We start from the raw sequence: 13,533 nt of genomic DNA on the forward strand, positions 1-13,533 counted from the left end.
CGTAGTCAGCTGTACAATGTTAACCAAAATCCCTTTAAATATTAATTATAAACCAAAATGTTTCTGTCTGCAGAGCATTGAAATATACTAGTATTAGCACTGAGTGTGATCTCTAGAGAGGTATGTTATGAGGGTCGTTGTGATGTAACCGTCGGGCAGGGTGAAGTTTCTCATTTGTTTTTTTCTCAGACTTTGGCAGAATGGAAATTTGCCCTCAGCAGATCTCTTCCCTGTCAGACTCCCTCCATCCCCCCCCAGCTCTCCCCATGCAGCGATCTGTCTCACATTCTCACACACACACTCACACCCTCCGTCTCCCCACTCCGTCTGAGAGGGATAGAACAGGCGGCCAAGAAGTGTTCTGGCCATTTCCTAAATGAAGATTTCATCCACTGCCTAAAAGATTATCATGTGTCCACCCGTCCACCCGCTGCCTCTTAAGATGATCATGACGAAGCAGTGCCAGGTTTCTTCCACCAGAACCAGACAGTCTCACATTTTGTTAAGTCAGAGATGCAGCCCACTAACTACTGACTGAAAGAACATCTTAACCTCAGTGCAATCTTATAAACAAGGTCGTTAGAGATAGCTGTTCAAATGTATGCATCTGCAACCGTTACCTCTGTAGCATGGTTTAAATCCTCCCACGTTTGTCTCCCCCTGAGTCCCGTCTGCGTCCATCCCTTAGATAAAGTAAACACTGAAGGAGTCGGGTTTCCTTTAACACTAACTAAACATTTACATTACCTGAACAATATGTGTTATCGGTCATTTTATCCCTTTAGTTGCATGACACATCTATGAGGGAATCTATGTGTAAAGGTTCATTGTTCTTCGATAGCTTGTCCCATAGCAGGTTTTTCTCTCTCTCTGAATTTAAGCTGGTTTTATGTTCCGGTTATACTTAATTTGTGTTAACTTTAATGCTATTTAGCAGCTAATCCCTCTGTTTTCTTGTCCAGCGAACACACTGCAGGGGTCACACCCTCAAAATTCTGATCAGTGTGTAACCGGCCGATTTGTATACAGCTGTGTCAACATCCCAGCATATAACATCCAGTGCTTGTGACCATTTTAAACACACCAGGACATCCTTAGTTTGTGCAATACAGACTCTTGTATCTTTCTTCTTACTATCAGGGGAGGGACAGTAGCTGGTTTGTCTCTCTTTAACCTAACGCCCACACTCTTTGAGGTATGATTACTGACAACAAGGGTTAAAATGTAAACAAACAGGCCAAGGAGACTGTCTGACATAACTGTTTTTGCCACAGGGGAAGGGTGTGTTTGTGTGTTAAACAAAGTCAAGTGTTTAAAGCAAATGGTACACCTTGTACAGAGGGAGCACATGCAAAATCGATCATGAAGACAATTTGAAAGGAGATAGAATAATTAATAAACATAAATAATGAAGAAAAGGAGTTTGTAATGTGGATACAAAACACAATATTAATATAACACACTCACATTGAGTGCTGTGGTGTGTTCAGTGGCTTTGAATATGAAGGAATTTACAGTTTCGTTGTACATAAGTCATTTAAATAATCGCGAAATGTAACATTAAGATCTACTGTATGTCTATGCTTGTAATCCTCCAGAAGGGACTATTTTTTCTCTAACGTGCTTATAAAAATGCTCATGCATACTCACATTATTATTGTTATTTTAACTTTTGCAACAAATTATATTATAAAAAAAATTAATGTGAAAGCAGCCCTCCAGAGACTAATGATATTCACCCTGCCAACATGGTACTCTAATGCAAAGTGTAAATGATATTCTCGTGCATTGACAGGGGTGGAGTAATTGTGTCATAGGTCACCAAAACCAATACAGCTGCTGCAGAATACCTGTCGTACTGCAAGGCAGACTCTGCAAACTAAAATGATGTGAAATAATAGCATTATAAAAATTCAAATGAACTGTTTCTGGGTGGTTTTGAAAAAAGCTGAAAAATAGTTTGAATATCTTTGGTGAAAAACCTAAAATCAATAATATGTGTGCATGTTAAGTCTGCATGTCATGTGTCAGTCAGCAGCAGGGCTATGGTTTGTTAGCATGTGGTTTCTATTTTCTAATTACACACTAATTTGAACTCGATGAAAGAGATTAGGCTTGTTTTCTCAACGCAAACTTGTTTTTTGACTCTGAATTTCTTAACTCGGCTTTCAGGTCAACCACCTGATACTGTTTTGATGTATTTATTTCACATTGATCAGCTCGGTGTCCTTTGAATGCAGCTTATTTTTCTCCAGCAAGCAAGCAAGTAAATTAGTAGACAAAGTTACAAATTCTCCAGACTGACTCAGTAATGTGAGTTATTCTCCCCTTTCCAAATGTTGCATTAGTTATTGAATTGAGCAAGAGTTAGTTTCATTTCTTAAGGGCCCAACTTTTCTTTTTTTTTTTTAGAAAAAATGTGTTTTATTTATTTTTTAAGTTGCATTTTCCCACTCAAAATGTCCACTCACTGATTTTTGGGCCACTAGGGGGCAGCAGAAACAACTTGTAAACACCCCATTAACGTATCATCACCTTTTAAGTATGCAAGTCAAACATTTCTGAGGGAACTCCTTAGGGCAACATCGCACTCTTTAGCTGTTCAACTATGTTCACATGCTTTTAGCTTCTTTATTTGCAGTGCTGACAGGTAGTTTACTGTGGGTTTGAGGGCTTTTTCACTGAAAACAGCCGCCTGCTGTGACAGGGAACAACACTATTAGGAGATGTGGGCGGTCATATTACAACCAAACCAACTCACTGATTTATCATCTAAATCTGTCAGAGAGAGAGAGAGAGACCACTGTCAGAGCCTTCCAAACAGTCAACGAGTCTTTATGATGTCTGGATTTTAATTTATGATTTTATTTGCTAAGAAGTTTCAGTGAAAATACCGAAATAAAAAGACTGAAATTCATCTTTTCCACGCTCTCAACTGTACTCTGCCTCATCCACCCTTTATCAAGGCTTCAGCTCCCAAACTCAGCTTGTAACATCTTTATCTGTATGCCACAGAAGAGGCCTGACAATGGATACGGGTGTGTGTGTCTGTCCACTTGTGTGGGTGTGTGTTTGAGGCAGTTGGGGGGAGGGGCTGGTCGTTAATGCTAAAATCAATCAGTAAATCAGAGGCACGGCCTGCAGAAGGGCCGCACTGCCAGCAGTGATTCTCACTGGAAGCTCCAAGCAATAAATGGAGAGAAAAGGGGGGGAGGGGAGCCGGATGAGTCATCTTAGGGTAATGAAGGAAATTGCACAGTAAAGGTGGCAGATTTGTGGTCATATCTCCCACAAGGACGAGGGATGTGCGCCCCAATGTCCCAGCCTGTCGCTGCTTAAAAGGTTGCGTTTAACAAACACATCATGAACATTGTCGGAAGGCGGCGAGAGCCAAAGACATGTAGAGGTTGAGGGAGATGTCTTGTGGTGGCTCGTGGCTGTTAGCTTGAGCCATTTACCTGGCCCCGGTCCAACTGGTTCACCTCCTCGTGAGGCCCAGGCTGAATTAAAACCGGCCTGCCAGAGTATTCGAGTCGAGTATTCAGTGTGTTTGCTGGGAGACTGCAGGAGGCCGGCATACTTTAAACCTCTCAGGGGTCTGCTGAGGGCCTCTCCATTCTTCCTACAAACAGATGGAGCTGTGACTGAGGAATGCACAATACATACAGACTCTTGTGGAAATGAAGGGAGGGCATGGACAATGCAACAGCAACAGTTTGGTTTCCTCGACGACATCATGTAAAGAAAGATGCTTATGACAATAAAACAATCTACTTTAAATGATAAATTGTACAAATCATTTGCCAAAGGAAGAGACGATTAAAGAACAAGAGAAGTATTTAGAAAAAAGGTGATTAACAAAGATATGTTTCTCTGTAATGTAAACACAGGCTCTGTGATGTGCTGTAAACTTAACAGCGCTGCAGTTAAATCCATGCAGAGTCTCTGAGGGTGGAGCTGTCCCAGCTGCCAGGCATTAATGGTTATATGCCTTCCAGATGTATTGTTAATGAGCTCATGTAACACACAGACACACAGGACAGTTGGTATCCCTTCCACTAACACAGGAGGCGATTAAAAGGTGACCCAAACCTGAAAGGTGTGGACGGGTGTGTCTGCGCTGCCCAGCCCAGCAGAACAAACTCACAGTTTACAGTGTGGTTAGATGTTTTAGGCTGGAGTTGTTGACAAAAAAACTCCCTGTGAAGATGTCACGCTACGAAAAAGTTGTAAATCTTTGTAATTAATTCCCGATTTTTCAGCTGGCTGCCGTCTAAATATTCTGTGTTTTTAAGGCTTTGACAGATTTTGTTGATTGTGAGTCAACTGGAGCCGAGCTGAGAAAACAACACAAACATTATGACAGAGAGTCGTCTGAATAGGAACTGTCACATCGTGTGATATATGGGTGTGTTTGTGATCAGCTTTCATTGGATAAACGGTTTATATGAAATAACAGCACCATGCAGACAATGGAGAAAGCATCCTGACAACAATGCTCGTCCGTAACGAACCCGAACATGTGCAGCTGTGTTTGTTTGCGCGATGCAGAAACACACATACATATCTGACATGCAGGCCATGCATGTGAGATAACCATGATGTAACGCATGTTCTTGTTGGAGTTTGCTGGTGTTTTGAATGAGTCAATACAGAACATAGGCAGAAAAACATGTTTTTTAGACTGGCTCCTGTCAACAGTTTGAGTCTTAAGACATAATGAGATTATAGGACTTCTTTAGTAAGAGCACAGGTATAGAGAAAGTTGAATTAATGTTTAATCATGGGACTACTTTCTGGTGTTGTACACCTTTAACAAACAATTCTGTTCATCGTCCTCTCTCATTGTGTAGTATTTAACGTCACATTGTTGGAGGCAGGGGGGGTTAATTGGCTCATCGTCTGTACGCATCCACCATCTTTTCCTCTGGATGCATGTTCCATTAGCGGCGAGGCCTTTAGAGAGTCTGGAAGTCGGCATCTCCAGATGGGGTCAGAGATTCAGTCCCCCCCCTGTGAGACCTGGGTGTCACATTACACTGCTTAAATACACACATACAGGCGCACACACACACACACCAGTGAAGGCACATGATACAACATGGGGCCCAGTCAGTGTGCATTCTCGAGATGAACAATAGACACACATGCAGCCACAGTACTTTGATATAAATGTGCAGATCATTTGAATGATTAACCTGCTGTATCCTTAACTTCCTGCTCCAGGTTGAACAAGAATTTCGGTTTTATAGATTCAACTGATGCTCATATCTCTGGCCTGTACATGTGGAAAGGCCTGTATGTGAAAGTATTCGGCCATTTCCAGCACATTTACTCCAGAGGTACATGAACGTGCCGCAGACCACATTCTCCAGGTGCCATTCTTATCTCTGTCGCCGTACTCTGACATTCTCCTCATCGCTGAGATCAGTCGGCAACAATGCGGCCGGAATTCCACTGTGGAGTAAAACACATCCTTTTTCTCCGTGCCGCCATGTCTATGTCGTTTTTTTTTTTTTTTCCTTTTGTCAGATACAAATCTCCACTGGTGCGATAAAGATGAATCATTCCCTTACCTGAACGCACCATTGTCGGTTCCTGTGAATCCAGAGACGAGGAGAGATGTGTCACGGTGGGGGAGGAAGTTTGAATAGGTCTCTGAGGAATCTCTGCACATCTGATGTCTTTCTCATGATTCAGAAAGCAGAGCATTAAAACCTCAAACATGAAATTCTAATCATGACCTTGCATGTGTTGCTCTTTGTCTCGGCTCATTTTTCAAGAGGAAAATTAATGAGCGCCACCTGTTTGGTGAAGCCATGACGCTGAAAACACAAAGACAGAGGAGTATGTCAGCAATGTGAGCCGTATCAGGAAAGTCCAGGTGGCGTTTGTGGACCGTGCAAGATTTACATGATGGATATTGTTGTAGTCATACACCTTTTTGCATATGTTTTGTGTTTTGTTTTTCATAAAGCAAACTGGTAGCACACCACGAAGATCCAGAAGAGTGTGTGTGATAGAAAGAGAATGTGTGTGAGAGAGAGAGGGATGTGCTCCACAGGGGAGTGTTTATGAAGGGGAGATGTTCAGGGTGAATTCCTCAGATAAGTGACATGGCCTCTCTCTGTTCTGGATGGAGGAGGGCAAAGCACACCCCACGCTGTATATGGTCAACCTCAGAAACACATGCACACGCAACCTGGAGCCCAGAGAAAGTGGGATAATAGTGTTTTAAAGTGATGCAACTCAGCTACTGCAGGATCAGTGGACAAATATCAGCTTCATGTTGGGCATGAAAAACCGGGAAAAACCTCATGAAACAAGATCCTGGGAAAACAGTGGAAAACGTGTCATTTATAACAAACGGCACCGGTTACACCAAGGTCAGATTCTCCCAAAAACACACACACACACACACACACACACACACACACTCTGGGAGTGGGTAAATCAGCTGCATGGGGCCCTATACATGGTGTCAGGCTCAGTTCAGATCACAGCATTCTTCAGATTCCTGCCTGTAATTATACTGGCAGCTCTGATTCAGCTTTATATCTTTTATCGACACACTGGGAGGATGGCGCTGATCATCCTCAGATCCTTCTCTGCCCACCGCACAATCATATGCACACTCACAACCGACTACAGGGAGCGATCGTCTTGCCAGAGCGGAACAGAGGCCCCCCTCCATTTGCTGCACTGTGGGCTGTTTAAAACCCAAACACTTTGAGCATGAATATGTCCTCTGCCGTGCGCAGTCGAGGTTTTTTTTGTGTGCGTTTATGAGCCCTCATGTGTGGGTGTGTGTAGGCGTTTAAAGGGTTGTATTTGCGCGTGCGTGATTGTTTGCGCTTTGCATGTGTCAGCAGGCCAGGAGATACTCTATGAAACCACAGAGAGCCATAAACGCAGCAGTGAGCCTGACAGAGAGGAGGAGGAGGCGGAGGAGGCAGAGAGAGAGAGAAGGAGAGGAAGGGGTAACTTCAACAGGGGATTGTAACAAATATGTAGTGTCTAATCCTCTCATTAGACAGCAGGGGGTGTGTGCTGCAATCAGATTCAAGATGAGAGCTGCTGTGCCATGTTGGGAGGCTGAGGCCTGGCAGAGCGCAGGAGAAACTGTCTGTGGCTGTAAGAGTATTATCTAATGCAGACACACACAAACAAACACACACACACACTGGTTCAGCTGATTCAGCCAAAAAGTTATCTGTAGACAAACACAAGTATATTGACATAGAAAAACATAAGATAGCAAACAGTCAAACAGGTTTACAGTGCATTTAAGCTGCTGATGCAACATCCATGTTTTCTACACACATGTTCTTCCCCCTCCCTCTCAAGGTTAAAAAAACGAATATTTTACATGATTTGTACTGAGATATTGTATTCGCCTACTTCTGTGACAGCCCTGAATGACAGAGTTTATTAATAGTTAAACAATGGGGGGAAATATTTTTGGAATTTACAGCTCCTGGTGAAGAGATAGTTGAAATAGATTAAACAAACAAAGATTAAATGAGTCAATGAGTGAGTTTCAGGTACAGCGGGATGTATTACATTCTGACAGTCAGGTTAGCTCACTATTTCCCGTTAATGATGAGCTAAGCAACGAATAGTGAAACTATCACATGAATTTCCTGTTGCATTCCCCCCTTGAGTAGTGTTTTTCTACCACACAAACGCTGCCTCCTGCACAGCTGCCATCTGAAGTTGTACTAAGGCCTTAGTTAGGTTAAGCATTGGAGATATAGCTGGTTAGTGTTAGGGTTAGGTTGGGGTCAGGCTAAGATAAGGGGCAACCCAAATCGGTGGGGGAAGAGACAAAGACGCTTTTAAAAGAACGGCTTCCAGCATGTACTTCGGCCTGCCATTTCCCTGCGCAATGAGGGATTATTATCCAGTTGCTGGTAGACATGTTTGAGTACTTTCAACAGAGCCAGGCTAGCTGTTTCCATCACTTTCCAGTCTGTATGCTAGGCTAGGCTAACGGCTGCTTAATGTAGCTTTATATTTAGGGTACGTACAAGAACATGGTATCAAAGTTTTATTATCTAACTTGCAGAAAAAACATAAATATGTTTTTTTTCTAAAATGTCGAGCAAACCATTTAAATATTTATGATCTGGAGGCCAACTCGACCCACTCAAATGTAGCATGTGTAGCTAGCTAGCGGCTCCAAAGAAACACGTTTGCTCTTTTGTGAGTTGTTTACATCGCTCGAAATGCTCCGGTAACACAACCACTTGAGTTCTCAATCCACCTTTGCTCTCGTCTTCTCTTTGCCTGCCCCCACTCTCTCACTACAAGTCTCCCCCTCCTCACCCCTTCCCCTCTTGCAGGCACGCTTTGAAGAAAAACACAGGACGTCTCATCTCAAGGAGTGTTTTACATTCCAGGTTCTGCAGCGGGCTGCGTCCACCGCTCCGAATAAAAGATCATTGTTTGTACAGTTTTCTCCTTTAAGATCTTATTAACAGTTAAGAGGGTCCATTAGCTGTAATCTCATATTAGTGTGAACCTGTATTGTACATACATTATGTGTGCTGTGCATAATGCTTCAGGCCCAATTCTTTTGCACATGCATGCGTGTAATCTTATCATTCTCCTTAAGCCTCCATGTTTAATAAGCAACGCAGCAAGGGTCAGGAGAAAGTCAGCAGCCTGTACTTGTAGACGCACAGTGAAATTATGAAGGATAACTCATTGTTATCTTTCGGAAAGGGACTTATTGGGAACCTTTCTGGGAGGTTACCAGACACACACACACTTAGTGCAGCTGTCCTCCCTCCTCTCTGCCCCTCTACTTTCCCTTGAGCATCAGCTGAGTTGGCTTTCTTGCTAAGTAGTGCCAGGGAAGCTGTTTCTTCGTTTCTTCCTGTCTCTGAATGTCAGTACTAGTTTGGAGTGATGGCGGGGTGCTGCCCTGCTTTGCCTGACACTTCTCCATCAGAAATGCACAGCAGTGTTGGATCTGGGTCACGTCCCAGTGCCCGGTGCTGAGTCACTCTGCTGGCTCTACCTGTTCCATCCGCTGGCTGGGCTGGTTTGTCAGAAGACAGAGCAGCCCGGTGATGGGGAGGGGGACCCGTCTTCATTGTTAACATTATCTCTTATCGCCCTTCTTTGTGTACATCCATCCTTGTCAGTATGTTGTTCATATCACTATTTAAGAGAGGGACAGTCAAAGATCTATTCATATATGTTTGTCTTTGTCTTTATTTGACTAGGGCATGTTGGCTAAGCTGTCAAAATGTTAACAGCTAGCTCATCCCATCTCTTCTTTGTGCAAAGATGTAGGGCTGAGAGTTATCATCCCTTTATGTATGTCCTGTCTCATCTGTTCTTTACAATTAATACGGCAAATTAGGTCTTTAGGTTTATAACAAATGTACACCCTATAAATGATAAAAGAAGATAACAGGAGAGTATTTTTATGACATTTTTGAGTTTAGTTAAATAATGATTTCTGAACTATCTTGGTATCCGAATTTTCATTTCTATTATTTTCCACTTTAGGCATGTTGTACATCCGAGGCTTGTTACACCAAAATGATTTGCAACATCAGATTACTTCCTCTGATTGTTAATATTAACAAATTTCACTTATTAAAACAAACGGCATACTTGAAAGCCATGCGAGCATGTCAAATGGATCTGCAAGTTGAGACGTTATGGTCATTTATGAAATATGCTGCAGCAGCCTTTTGCGACGCCCCCTAACCATTAACCCCGACCTGATCACAGGGTTTAAAGTAGAAATGAGTTACTTTTAAAAAAGGAAGTAACTTCATCCCACCTTAAAGGGAACCTATCATGTTTTTCCTTGTTTTCTGACATAGATATGTATATAAAATTACAAGTTAAGGTTTCAAATAAAATTCATTCAAGCCAAAATCATGTTGAACTAAAGTATGCTTCCTTAATGTATGAACACATTCTTGCAAAACAGTGTACTTAAGTAGTTTTAAGAAACTGACAGAAAATGATCTTTACTCCAAAAAATAATTTATAACTATAATACTAGGCTTGTATAAAGACGATATTTTCCACACAGAGATGCCCTGCTGAAATTTTTGTTGATATCTGCACTGTTTGTTCCCATGTTCCAGATTCAATTTGGGCTGGATAATGAATGAATTCGAGATGTTGCCATTTCTAAATAAGAACAAGAAACTACATTACTTTATTACGTTAGGTGTTCAGGTTGCTTACACAACCAGCAAGAGAATGGAAGGATGCTCACAGGCTTCTGGATAACTGACCAATCAGAAGAAAGTGGGCTTTCAACTAGGGGGTTCTTAAAGAGACAGGAGCTAAAACAGCTTGTTTCAGACAGAGACTAAACTGAGGAGCTGCAGACACGGCCTGTATGAAGTAAATAACTATTTTTTTAAACTCAGAATCATACAGACCTATTGTGGTTTAGTCCCACAATAGAATTACACAGCTGAAAATGAGCATCATATGTGCCCTTTAAAACATGATTCTGAATGCCTAATATATACATCTATATATCACTGGCCTCTTGTCAATGGTTGCCATGACCTACAGGATAGAAAATCAGCGTTGTCAAATGATTACCTGCAGCACGCAGTAAACCCGCAGTGAAAGTGGTTGTTCTCACTGAGTTCAACTTGCACCTCAGGTGTTACATGTAACATTAGAGGGTAGAAGAACTGGTTCAGTGAGGGGCAAAGGGTTACACATTACAGCAACACGGAAGGCTCGTCAAGCATTTACAGTGTGGTCAACATATGGCAGCTTATTGATTTCTCTACATGCAAAGCACAGATGAGAGGCATTGTGACAACTTAGATAATCTTTTAACGTTTATAAGAAGAAGCTGCTTTTGTTCACTATGCAACTTCTTTAAAAAGTTTCATTTGCAACACGAAAGCCCTGAAAATAGGAGCTTTATAAAGATGTCCCACCCCTAAAGGGGATATGTAATCCATTAACTTAAGGGGGAAAAGTGAAGTTTCCACAACTGACATGAAGGCTCTCAGTGTCATATCCCGTTGTGCTCAGTACTGCCTATATCTTTTTCAGTAATACTTCTGTAAGGCAACAATGGGATCAGCTGAATCACCATCTTTCACAGAAGCCTGGGGTGTTGCCTGCCAGTCATTCTGCAGGGTTTTCCTCACATGTAGCAGTAGGTTGAAGTGTGTGTGCACTGACTACAAAGCAGTGTGGAGCTGCCAGTGCCTGTGTGGTGGACATATGGCAATGCCTTGGGCCAGGGGCATCATGGTGGGTGGAGGCACAGGGCACTGCGTGTATGTTATGTGTATGTGTGCATATGTGTGTGTGTGTTGGGGTGAATCTGTCAAAGTTAAGGGATTTAATGGGGCGTGCAGAGGGTCAGTGACAGAAGGAGGTCCCGGCACTCGCCCAGTGATTCTCTGTAAGTGCATCCATGGGAGGGGCCAGTTTGAAGTCTTTGCTTCTCTAATACAATAAGACCCCCCTCCCACTCACACTTTCCATTTCTGTCCTTTTGTCCGCCGCCTTCCCTTCAGTTTCTCTTTCATGACACATGTGCTCAAGAGCAGTCCCCAGAAATGCTTCTCTGAGCTTATTACTACGTTTGAGTAAGTGTACATGCAGCTGAATAATAACCAAACCTGGCAACGTGAGGCTGAAAAGACAATAAATTCATTTTGTGTGTTGGGGGTGGGGTGTGTGTTTATGTGTGTATCTGCTGTGTATCCAAGCTGGAGGGATTCCTTTTTTATGAGTTCTGCCTGCCTCACTCTGAAAACATAGCTGGAATTTGTCTTGTGTACAAAACGAGCCGTGCGCATCTTCAGCGAAATGAAAACTAATTTAAAGGTATATGCGGTCATATGTGGGATACAATTGCATTGTATTAACATAGTATGACTCATGATGGAGATTGGCTGAACAGGACACGAGTGTTACTTTACAACTGATCATTGTGCTCTACAAGACAAAAATGTCTGCAATGTTCTTGTTCATGGTTATGGTGGAAAAAACATGGAATTCCCCCAAAATGCAGATATTGTTAATGGTTCTAATGGGTTATAAATGCTCATTTGTTACTAATTCAATAGAAAAAATCCCACTTTCTGTCTCTCCATTCCTCTGTCTCCTTTTCTGTTGACATAAGTGGACGTGAAAAGCTGGGATGATGACCTGCCACAGCACTTTAGGCTCCTCCACAGCTAAACTAATGTTGACAGGCCAAGACAAAAGGAACACAAAGAACACTCTACAGCTGATGTAAAACAATATTCGGGTTTATTAGGGTATGCATGTATTCAGTTGGCGAGATAATGAGTCATACTTTTTTTGCCAATTCAGCTCTAACTTTTCTGGAATGCATTTATGGAGCCTTTTTGGAGCCCTTTTTCTCCAGCTTTTATGCACCTCTGGCACTTCTCGTGCAGTGTGGTTAAACACACTGTTGTGCAATTGTGTCAATTGTGTTTTTCTTTTGTTAGTATTTTGGAAACAAATGTGAAGAAAATTAATGGAATAAGTCAAACAAAATTACAGCCTTTTAAGTTTTGAGAAATGCAGCCACACTTCAAGGCCTTCTGGTATGTTCGTATATGTCTGTGACTGGTGCCCATGTGCCTGCAGCAGCTGGACTGTAGGTGACAGATGCTTTAAGCTGCTATTTCCAGTCGGCTGCTAAGAAAAGAACTTTTCGCATCTACCTGCCACAGAACGATCATCTACGTCTTAAACACTATAGTCTCTACTGAGTGTAACATGAAGAGAGTGCAGTGAAGTTGGTTCAATTGCACTTAAGGAACACTTAAAGCTAGCTTGTAATGTCTCCACTGTTAAATACATATTGTTTACATTGTTTTAACCAGTGACTGTATATATAGATGGACGACGCGTCTCCATCTGCTCTTGTACGATCTTGAGATGGTGACGTAATTTGGAGCCAGAGTCTGCGCTGCAGAGATCAGCGGGTGACGCTCTGGTTTTAACCCACAAACATTTCTGATAATGAGTGTGTGAGTTTGTTACGAGAAGAATCCGGCATTTCAAGCTTTCATACCAGTCAGCCCCCTTGTCAACCGGCCTATAATAATGTCGTCCTACACTGCTGCATGTCATCTCCTTTTCATGGTTGGCTTCCTGTTGCTTTTTGTGCATGCTGTCTGCGGCATCATATGACCTGCAAAACCCCTTTACTTGTAAAATTCCAATAGTGACTACATTTGCAACCACATGGTATCAATTTGGTGCCAAACAGGAGTGACACATTCTAATGTCAGGTTTAATTACAGCGTGAGAATCTACCAGGTAGGACCAGCTCGACGAGAAGGTTTATACTCAGCCTGCTGTTCAGCCCAAAAACCAAACAGCGGACGTGCCAGCAGTTCAGCCAACCTAAATAATCAAGTTATTTAGAAGGTCTGCAGGCAGTGGAAATAATGGGCGGGTGATCACAGATGGGAGAAAATGTCAATGGCCTTATGAGCTTGACAATAATTTGGAGAAAGTTCTGATCCCAAAAATTGGGGTTAATGTGACATTATTTGT

Source organism: Semicossyphus pulcher, unplaced genomic scaffold (assembly GCF_022749685.1).
Source record: "Semicossyphus pulcher isolate SPU_LCO1_2020_fin unplaced genomic scaffold, fSemPul1.0.p SCAF_1, whole genome shotgun sequence".
NCBI classification, from domain to species: Eukaryota; Metazoa; Chordata; class Actinopteri; order Labriformes; family Labridae; genus Semicossyphus; species Semicossyphus pulcher.